This window comes from Streptopelia decaocto, assembly GCF_964273445.1.
Source record: "Streptopelia decaocto genome assembly, chromosome: 1".
In the NCBI taxonomy this organism is placed as follows: domain Eukaryota; kingdom Metazoa; phylum Chordata; class Aves; order Columbiformes; family Columbidae; genus Streptopelia; species Streptopelia decaocto.
This window is the reverse complement of record NC_138663.1, coordinates 185890547-185901426: the sequence shown is the minus strand read 5'-3', so window position 1 is coordinate 185901426 and position 10880 is coordinate 185890547. Positions and strand designations below refer to the sequence as shown.

The 10880-nt window shown below is 40.1% G+C and overlaps 1 long non-coding RNA gene across 1 annotated transcript in view; it reads left to right on the top strand.

Moving 5' to 3' along the window:
- Nucleotides 1-1046: 1046 nt before the first annotated feature.
- Nucleotides 1047-10880, top strand: part of LOC309436969 — a 97478-nt gene continuing 87644 nt past the window's right edge. Inside the window, exon 1 of the long non-coding RNA XR_014183442.1 lies at nt 1047-1504. This is a non-coding gene — a long non-coding RNA (uncharacterized lncRNA). The remainder of the gene's footprint in view (nt 1505-10880) is intronic.

Sequence of the window (10880 nt, the reverse complement as noted above, 5' to 3'; positions counted from 1 at the left end):
GAGAATGAGTTTACTTTGTTCCCTAACCTGATTCTTTAAAATACCTAGTGAGAGATTTTTGTTTGATGTTGTAACTATTATCATTCATCATAGCCCAGTCATTAGTCTCTTCTGCTTTATGTCTCATAATTATCGGTCTGCACACAAAAGGTGTGAGGTTTTGGCACCTACATCGCACCAAGTGACTGGAGTGCTGAAAGAAGAGACATTTTCCTCATGTTGTAATAACACTGCCTTCGATGGATGCCATAAATCACTTGGTCATTATGCTTATTTTCCTTTGGCCTTCTGGTGTTGTCCCTCCTGTAGTCTGGAATGCTGCTGTGAAGCACAGTTTGTTTCTGGGAAGGTCTTGTTGGCATTTGCAGCTTGAGCTCCTCTGGAGGATATGGCCTATGCCTGTACAGAGAGGCCTAATGCTTCCCTTGATGGAAAACTCTGTACTCTCTAGAGTTGTAGCAGCTTAAGTTACCAGTGACTGCATCTTTCAGGCTTTCAGTCTCTTATTCCTCTAGGAAATAAAAACTTAGTATTTTGATTGTTTGCTTAATGAAAGCATTGTCTTACCTATTGCCTGCTTATTCTGAGTTTTCCAAATAAAAAGAAGAGAGAAAATATCTATTTTGGAAGCTGGAGATCTCAATGCCATAGAAATATTAATTCCCATCCAACAACCTGATGCTGACCAATTGAAAAAAAGCAGCTCCCTAAGGTAGCATTGACCTTCGATCTGTGATACAAGAAGTATAATATGACTAAACCTTAAACATAAACCCAGGCCACAACTTTTGGTTCAGATCCCAATTTGAACAATTTCCACTTTTAGAGGTGCTTATGGCTGAGACTTGGGTTCAGCCTGGGGTGAAAAGATGAGTCATTTGCACTTAAGCTTAGTTTTCCGTAACTGCTGGTTTGCAAATAGGCTTTGGTTTCGGCCCATTTCCTTAACATGGATGTGACCCTTTGTGTGTGATTATGTATTCTGGCAGACTGCTGCTCTGCAGTGTGCTCCAGTGTCCATCAGGTCTTGGGAAGCTCCTCTGAGCAGTTGCGCGGCTCAGTTCTGTCCATGCCGAGAAGAGCTGCAGACCCTGCTCTGCTGGGTGCTTCTCTCCAAGTCCTTGGGGGACAAATGGGCTGAGCTCTTGCAGACTGAGTTCGTTACAACTGGTGTGGCTCTGTGTTGTGGACCCCTCACTGCAGTCTTCAGGGTGAGCTGATAGATTGAGAAAGCCTTGGAAGCTGGATGTTTTCAGGAGTCACAGGCAATGGTGTGGGGCAGCAATAAGTAATGGTATGTAACATCTATGCAACTGGCCTCTGGAAAATACCTGACAACACCAGAGGTAATAGCTAAGAAGAATTGCTTATTCAGTTCAGCATCCGGTCCTAGGCAGAGCCAGCATCTGAGAAAGATAGATGCACGATCAGACAGCAGAGGGCAAAACCTGCATTTCAGAAGGTTCTTCATCCTCCCGGATGTTTCATTAGTTTGTGAGCTAAGGTAAGAATATTATGTCTTTAAAATTTACCTTTTCAAAAGGAGTCTTGGACGTTCTGATTATCTATATGGAGATCTAATTCTACTTTCATTGCTGACCAATGCCTGAATGCATCTCATAGCAATGACCCACACAGCTTAATGATGTGTCAAGTAAAGGGCACTAGTTGTGCCTTTCCTCTTTGTATAGAAGAGTTCTTTACATGGGATTTCTTTCTAAACTTACCCCCTAGAAAGAACCCATTTTCACACAAAAGTCCTGGTTATCATTCTACAATAATGAAATTTGGAAGCATTAACCTTACATGAGAAATGTCACGTGGAGTACAAATATGTGCATTATGGATTTCTGTTCCAACTACAGGGAGAGGAAAGAAAATGCAAGGAGTATCAACAGGTCCTTTTAACTAATGCATAATCTGTTGACTTGGGGAGATCTTAGGTTTTGTTTCCATTTTGTTTGCTTTTATATTTGCTTATCTGATTGATTTGGGCTCAGAGAAGTTGCTTTTATTTTCAACAGGACCAGAGGTAATTGCCTCAAGTTCCTCCAGGGGAGGTTTAGCTTGGATATTAGGAAAAATTTCTTCATTGAAAGGGTTGTCAAGCACTGGAACAGGCTGCCCAGGGAAGTGGTTGAGTCACCATTCCTGGAGGTGTTTAAAAGACCTGTAGATGTGGCACTTAGGGACATGGTTTAGTCTTGGACTTGGCAGTTCTAAGTTTATGGCTGGACTCCATGATCTTTTCCAACCCAAATGATTCTATGATACTGTATTTTATTATTTGATATAAACAAAGCTTTTACAGACTTTGAGCTTCCTAGACTTTCTGAAATAGTTAGGAAGTTGACACTCCTTTACAGTAACTATTGAGCTCATGTGCTTGGCTACGCTGCGCAATTGGTCCTGCCTCTGTCCTCGTGGCCTCCATATTGTGTGTGTGTGAACACAACCAGGAAAATTCACAAGAACTGCCACAAAAGTACCTACACAATTTAACAAGAGGATGGTTTCTATTTCTCATCAGAGGGGTGGATTTTCTCTGTTTTCTCATACAAAATGTTTTCCTCATTCTTAGAGGAAGATTGCATTCTTCAAATTCCTCAAGAGTCCCTCAAAATCACCTTTCTTCTGCTTGGTAGGAGCCATCTTCACAGGAGCTCCCAGTAGCTGGTAAAGTGACTGGTACACACAGACAAGCCTACCTGAGTTTCTTGACTCAACGAAAAGGTTCTTCATTGACTGTAGCAGGTTCTGGAAGGGCTTTTTATAGACTGATTGGCTTTTCAGAATTGGAGAAAATCCATGAATAAGTTATTTTTAAGAGCTTGTTGAAACTTTATAGAAAGACTAATTTAATCAGTAGTACAGTATCATCAGAAAGTGAAAATTTCCCTGAGGTAAGGACACAAAAATGGTCAAAAATCTAATGCAGCAGATTTGAGTAATACAGTGTACAGTACAGATACAGTTTCTAGCAGATTAAATGTCATGGAAAAATGGGAAAGTGCCTTTAAAATTTTATGTGCTATTTGGAACTTGTGTAGTTAATTTATTGTAGAATTACATATTCTTCAGTGAAACTCTTCTGATTTAGACCAGCTGGAGATGTGGTCCACCATATGTTGTTGGGGAAAAGCAGGAATGCATTTGAGGGGATCTGGCAAAAGTTTTCAAGTTATACTTGTTACAAGCATGAGTGAATGTCTGTGCCTGAAAAAAGTGAGTGAGCTACCGTCATCCATGGCACATATGCATTTAATACGTGCTGTTCACCATGTACAAACCCCAAAACATTGCGATGGATTTCTGTTGAAGCTAAAGGTATTCAGCCCTTTTTTCTCCTTACAGTTCCTCTGAAGCTTTTTGAACTGTATTCTGTCTGCACAATAGCAGTTGCCTGAAGGATGTAGTTATGCTGAAAAACAGTGAAACAAGGAGGAACAAAAAGGCATACCAACACTGTCAAAACTCAGAAGTCTTCTGTGGCAGTTGAATGAGTGTGAACTTAGTTCACTGACTTTGAGCTAAAGCCCTGGCGGGGTTTTCTGCTGACAGGGTTAGAAGGGCAGATTGGAAATATGGTGCATTTCCACCTCATGCTTCACTAATGGAAACTATGATGATTTTGTATGAAACCATAATGGAAACCATATGATTTCGAATAATTCTAATACTTACATTTTGTCTTTGTGAAGTATATCGTCTATTATTTCTTCTATCAGTATTACACTCTATAGGGGCTCCAAAACTATACTTCCTTCAATACTATGAAAATACAGACAGGTATGTAGTAGGCAATTTCTTTTCCATCCTCCACCAGCCTTCTCTTTCCATGCCTCAGGAGCCCTACCTCTGCAATTTTCCTTTATTACACTTCCATCTTTTCCAATGAGCATCTATTCCCATCACAATATCGTCCCAAATCCTTTCCCTTCGTGATATGCTCTTCAGTGCTGAGTGCCACTGCTGCGTCTCAGCTATTCAGTGAGACACCATACCAGCTGAAGAGATGGAGTAGTTGTGAGCAAAGGGATGGTTTTATGCTATTATCTATGTATAGGTCTGCAATAGATGTTGACTGACACAGGGACAGGGAACATTTTTCAGTGTGCCATGACAAGCTTGAGACTGCAATATAAAAACTCAAGAGTTGGAAAAATCACTTGAATGGGTCACGAGGACGCAACAATCAAAGGCGTTTCCCTTCCAAGTGCAGGTAAATAAGTAAAAAAGACAGAATTTATAGGCAATTGAATTTAAGATGTGAATGAATGAGGTGCCCAAGAGTGTGTTGTATGTCAATATCAAAATTTTAAGAGAAACTAAATGGCTTTATTTGTAAATTCTGCTTCTTTGCTTGTTTAAAACAATAATACTAATACTCCTGGTAGCAGTGCAAGGATTCTTTAAATAATTTAACTCTACCGTATGAAATGAAATGCAGTTTATGATTTATTCTTCTGTCTATAGACATCCTTGGCCAAATTCTGTAGAGCTGAAGGAAATGGATACTGGCATGAGGCCACAGAGCCTTAGTTAATATAGCAAACCAGAAATGCAAGGGTTCTAATAAGTCCTGGAGATCTTGGAGAAAAAAAAAAAAAAGCAGTTGAGAGAAAAACTACAATAGCCACTATAATTACATGATAAGCCAAACGTGAAATTAGTGTGTGGATTGGTCTGACTAACAGTGGGAAGAAGTGCTTCTTGGTTCTAGCCACACACACAGTTGTGATCATGCCTGGGTAAATAAAGGTATTTTCAGGAAGAGCTGGTGAGTTGAAACTGATTGTGAGAGTCCTCCTGGCACAGCCTGACTGATCATCTGGGAAAATGCCAGGGGAAGACCTCCTGTATTTTCCCTTGTCTCACATCTTTTCTTAGTAATTCAAAACGAGTTGATAATAGAGAGTCCTCATAATTATTGTCTTTTCCCCGGTATTTTCAGGAATGTCCCTCACTCCTGTTAGACTTCAGCTCCTGTCAAAACCACTACCAGATCTTTTATCCCACCACAGTTCCACCACTTTATCCTCTGATCTTAAAAACAAACTGCCTCTGAAAACATCTGGCTATGTATTGTACGGTTTATCAAACTTGCATACTATTAGGCAAATACAGGATTATGACTGAGCCGAACAAACAAACAAAAAAAAAAAAAGGAGAAAAATAAGCAGGCACATAGAGGGAAAAAAATTAAATAAATGAAAAAAAGTATTTAGTTGGAAAGTCATGTTTCCTTGAAAAGTCATTATGAAGAAGTAAGTTTGTTTTTACATGCTTCTCCTATCCTCAGTATAGGTTTGATTTAGGAAAAGAAGAGAGAGACAATGGATAACATAGGTCCTTTTTCACCTCTGCTAGCCTGATGATCTCATTTTCAGTGATTTAGTAACTCCTGATTTGTACAGACAGCAGATGTAGGCTCTAGGGTCCTCTAGTTTATCAGTTTCCAAGAACTGGCTTTAGCAACCCTTTTTTTTCTTTTTTTTTTTTTTTTTTAATTTAAGTTCAAAGAGCCATGTTTTGAAACTATCTCTGGGATACGTTATATCCTAAAAGAAATAATGATTTCAAGGTCCCTTGAGGTTTGGTGCTCAGTTCTGTTTTACTCAGTATGAGCTCTGGTGTAGGCAGGTGAAAAAGGAAGGTGTCAGAATTTGGTCCTACTCCTATTTAAATAAGTGATTTCCAGGGATCAAAATTTCTTTTCTTGCTCTATTGCAGACTGGTTAAAAAATAATCCCCCCTGTTGCTGGTTCTGCCTACGATCACGGACACAGTTACTCATATTACAAATGCTGCTGTCACTGAGAGTGTTCTGCTGTGAACACAGTGTGGCCTCATAGGTGATAACGTGCTTTTAGAGAAGTACAGGAGATACCCTGCCTCTTGGTTATGAGAGCTGGTTCTGACTTTTGCAATGTGTTCATTGAAAACAATGAACAGTACTTTGCATTAACTTGGTACATCATGTCTCCAGGTTGCTGGGGACCTGCCAAGCGGTGTGAGGTGCGTACACTGGTCAGACTTTCTGTTCTTTTTGTCATGAGCGGTCATTTTTCACTAGTTACTCTGAACTTGGCCGGAGATTAGATGAAGTTATGGTAATAGATTGGTTTTGGCCATTTTTGAGGTGGCTTGACTTCGTTTTTATGACCTTTTCAATGTTACGTTGCACACTGCAGATTTTATTAAACGAAGTCATGCCAAATGCAAAGATTCTAAAATATTTAGTAGCTAAAAGCCTTTCCACTGTTCACCTCATGTTTTTGTTTTTTTTTTTTTTCTCTTCTCCTGTCATCTATATTCACATCCATTATGTTAAACAATATACCTGCTGTACACAAAAACTTTTCATACTTATGATTAAAGCGTGCTCTCTGCATCTTCCCTTCACTAAAATCAAACCTAGAGCTAGGTTTGGCTTTTCTCTATCATCCTTCCAGTTAGAGCATAAACAGGACACATCATTGCTGGATGCTTCAAACAGAGGCGTACATACTATAGTTCACACCCACACTCATCTGTTGGAAGACCTTGTAGCTCTTTCTGGGGAAATGTGTCCAAGTTTCTTATCAGCGCAAGGAGAGTTGGAAGGAGAACAGGAAGAGAAGCATCTGTTTCTCTCCTGCTGTGGGGTTAGGCATGGCTGGAGAGCACTTCCAAATGTTTAATGTCGGTGTATTACAGTTGATGGACCATGCATACCTCATTCTGTAGCCAGCAGCGGCTGGTTACACTCAGGTCTGTATGAGATTCTCCTTGTGACCCCACAACACAGGAACATTGAAGTCCCACACCAGTGCAGGTCAGCTGGCTTTTGCAGAGGCCCCAACAGGTACAGTTTCCCCAGACAGGCCAGGGAACCAGCGAAATCATGTCTCTGGTTGTCTGATTCAGGCATTTTTGACTGTTTCAGGTATTTTCTTGCAGTTGGGTGTGGGAGGTCTTCCTCTGATGAAATGTGACTCTTGCTCCACTCTGACCCGCCTTTGACTTTTTCAGCTATGAAGAATGAGTCAGAGTCTGCAGGTGGTGATCCAGGCACAGGCTTTTCTTACGTTGTTGCCAGAGAACTTTTTTGAAAGGAGAATCAAAGACACCATCCTTTAGCAGTTTTTGTCTTGCTCTCCTTTTCATTCTTTCTTTTCATTCTTTATTCATGTTCAAGTATGACCGCATAAAAGACTGCTGTATGTCAGAACTCTCCTGGTTGCATGCCAGCATTGGATTATGATAAACTATAGAGAAATAAGCCTCTTTCTTAGAAAGCTGAAGTAAATCAGTCCTTTGTTGTCTGTTTCATGCCTCCTAGTGGGTTCAGGAGATTAGTGCTCTGAAACAATTATATGGCAGACATACCTAGAAATAAAAATGCTGTTGGCTAAAAAGTGTGACTAAAGTCCTCAGAGCTTTCCCTTGGTTCCCTTTTCCCTTACCAAAAGCAGAGAGGAAAAAAGAATAATCTTTCTTTAGGTCATGCACTCACCATCAAATGGAGAAGTGGAGAGATACTCCAGAGAAAGCCATACAGGTTTTGTAGTCATCTTCCTGACTCTTCTGCTGGAGGCACTTACAGACTGCTGGGGTGCGTGGCTATAAAACCAGCAAAGAACTACTGACACTCAAAAATGAAAAATTGCAGTACCTTTTTCCCTGGAGGACTTCCTGCCATTTTGGAGTGCTCTATATAACCTCCAGCAGTCCTGAAAGTGTGCCAGAGCCAGTGAAGGTTTTATGGTTTGAGGTAAACCCCACATGAGACAGGGGCTGAGCAGTCAGTTACTGTTTCCTTCTGCACCTGCTACAGCCTCTGTGATGGTGAGTTGGGCAGAGAGAAGCGGCGTTTTCTTGAGCTGCCGCAGCTTAACCTCTTCAACTGATATTTTTAAGGCCTTAGGTTCCCCCTCTCTTCTCTGCATTCACAGTTCATTAATTAATTACATCTAAACTTCAGCATTACTTCTCTTTCCCATCCCACCCAGCAGAACAAAGTGCCAGAGCCAGAAGTATGGCTGAAGTAATTTGAGAGCTTTCTATACGAGGATGAGGAGAAACGGCCTAAGAAAAAAAATCATATTACTTAAGGATTGTAGATAAGAGGTTTTCAAGATACGGCTGTGGGAAAAGTCAAGGCAATCCAAGACAGTGTGAATTTGTGGACAGTAAGAAAAGATAGTAGGATATATTCTGCCTAACTTGGGTTACAGACTTCGCTTAGATTTTAGTGCTAAACAAAACAGACATCCTAAAATAAGTGCCTACATTGAATATCTGTTTATGGAGAGAGGTAGGCAATGTTGAAAACTTCCAGTGGAAGTGATGCAGCTCCCACTCAGTACTGGTGTTGCATTGTCTTTATCTAACAGTGCAGCAAGAAGTTCTTCAGCAGACACCCTCTCTGTTTGGCAGCATAAATGATGAATACAGTTGTATTCTTGTACGAAAACACTGTAGTAGCTTGAATGACCCAAATGGGGCAAAACCTCCATAGATGGGATGCTACATGCAGATTGGAGCCCTGTTGATCCTGCATAACTCAGGGTTCACAGCATCTAAAGGGGCATGAGGTTATCTATACTACCCTCTCTCTCTTTATAGTTAGCTCTAATAAAAAGTATTTTACATGATGCTTTACAGAGTCTGAGTGCCTTTCTTATAATGCAGTGGACCAGCACCTCCTGGAGCAAACCAGTTTTGGTTTAGATATACCAAATCTTATGCCTTAGGAATAAACAAAATGACAAAGGCACCTTAGAACAATGGACTGTGAGGAATAAGGATGGATCTAATTCTGCAGTAGGCTTTAGGAAGGCCTAGGGGACCTTTCAGGCATGTTCAATTACAGGGTCAAGGATAAAGTTAGAAAGACTTTTATTTCACAACAGCGAAGTACCTCTGAATTCTCCATTGTAGAAAAGAATAGCACTGAGCATAATGCAATAACTTGAGAATAATATTGCTTTGACAATAAGTGGTAGAAGTGGTGTTAACTCTTTGATTTTCACTGCTTTCTGTCACCATAGTGGTTTTACGATGTGCTACTTTAATTTTTTTTTCTTACAGAGAATGAATACTCTATTCCTAGTTAGGGTCCAAGGAAACCTGTCCAGGAGACATTTGTTAATGCACCAAGAACACACTGAACTATTTAAATTTTTTTCCAGATTGACTCTTGTTAAATGATAAGCACATTTTCATCTTCCCTTTTATAGCAAACATTTTATTCTAATTCAGACAGAGCACTGTGACAGAGTCCTTAATCAGCAATGTTAAAAATATTTAATCAATGGAGTCACTTTTGCTATAAAGTCCAGACAAGGTGGATCATCTCCTGCTCAGGAAAAAACAGTCTGGGGATTGTTTGCCTGGCACTTTTCCTCACCTTCTCAGTTGTATGACAACATGGCTTTAAGTCACAGCTTGTCTCCTACTAGAATCCTCTGCTCACAAAAGACACTCAGCAGTGTGCTGTTAATGCTGACTTCCAAAGCATTTATACTTAAATTACAAAATTACCAGGAGGATTAGGGGAGGAAATTCAGCAGCTTGTTTCCACAGCTGTGATTCAAAACCTCACAGACATTCATAGGGAATGAGGCTGTCACAGACCAACTCTCTTTTTGTATCCCATCTGCTTTCTATCACCTCCTTAGTTTTATTGTTTCTGCAGTCAAGAGATCAGCTGTATTCCTCTCCTGTTTGTACACCCGTGGAGGGAAAGACTTGGTGAATTTCCCCAAGAGTATAGGATTTCATCTTATGTGAGGCAATGAAGTAATGTAGCTCCTTTGAAAAATCTCAGTGTTATTCTGCTCATTTTATTTCTTCTGTTTCCTCTTCTTAGGCTTATTCCTCTGTGGGTAGTTTCTGAGTATTTTTCCTTATAAACCTGATTACATGGAATTAGTGTTTCTTTGATTTAAATTATCAGCAATTGGAATATTGCTGCTCTATGCTGCTGTGTTACGTTGTGTTACTTGGGAAATGGACTTGAATAAATGTGTTCTTATCTGTAAATAGTACTTAGGGATATGTTTATCTTAAGCATATGATTAATCCCATTGAACTTGTGCATGTGCATAAGTGCTTTATTAGATCAATGTCCTTGTAGCAACAGTCCAATTCCTTTGATATCAGGGCAAAAGATTGCTAATGAAGAATTGGACCGATTTCTTAGTATCTGCTGTTCCCTAAAGGATGGGAATAAGTTTCTCATTTTTGGCAAAGTATTTCCAAGGAAATGTTAGGTAAATGATTAATATTTTTGGAAGCTGGATGTCAGGTTTAAAGTATTGGTGACAAGTGGGAGTGAAACCTTTAATAGTCCTTCCAGATTTGTCATGCTATGAGTAATCTTCACTTCCACGGAGTAAGAAAGATTTCCTTAGAAATTACACAGTTGCTCAGAGGATGTTTTCCTTTGACCTATTATAATTAGCCCTGTGGAAATAGCATATTGTGTCTGTTAGCTTGGAAATTTTTATGACGGAGAACACTCAGCAGAGGACATCTGCTTACTGCTGCTTGTTTAGTGTTAGTGTGTATAAAAACACAAAAAAAGGGACTGCATTTGCCATGCAAGATGAAATCAAGGTAGTAGTTGTGAGAAAGTGTATTTCAATATTTACAAATGTCTGCAATAGTAGAGTGGATCAATTATGAGATATCTCTTACCTATCCTGAGGCACGTGAACCCACTTTTTCTTACCCCTGCTCCCCGTTTTGCCCCGTAGCACCTCACGAAAGGTCTGGCAACCACAAATAGGGAGTTCTGGGAGTGCTGTGTATGCCTTCTTGTTTTCAGGTGTGAAATGTAGAAAGCAGGTGATACCTCAGCATGCTGTGGGAAAGCGGCAGAAGACTGGAGG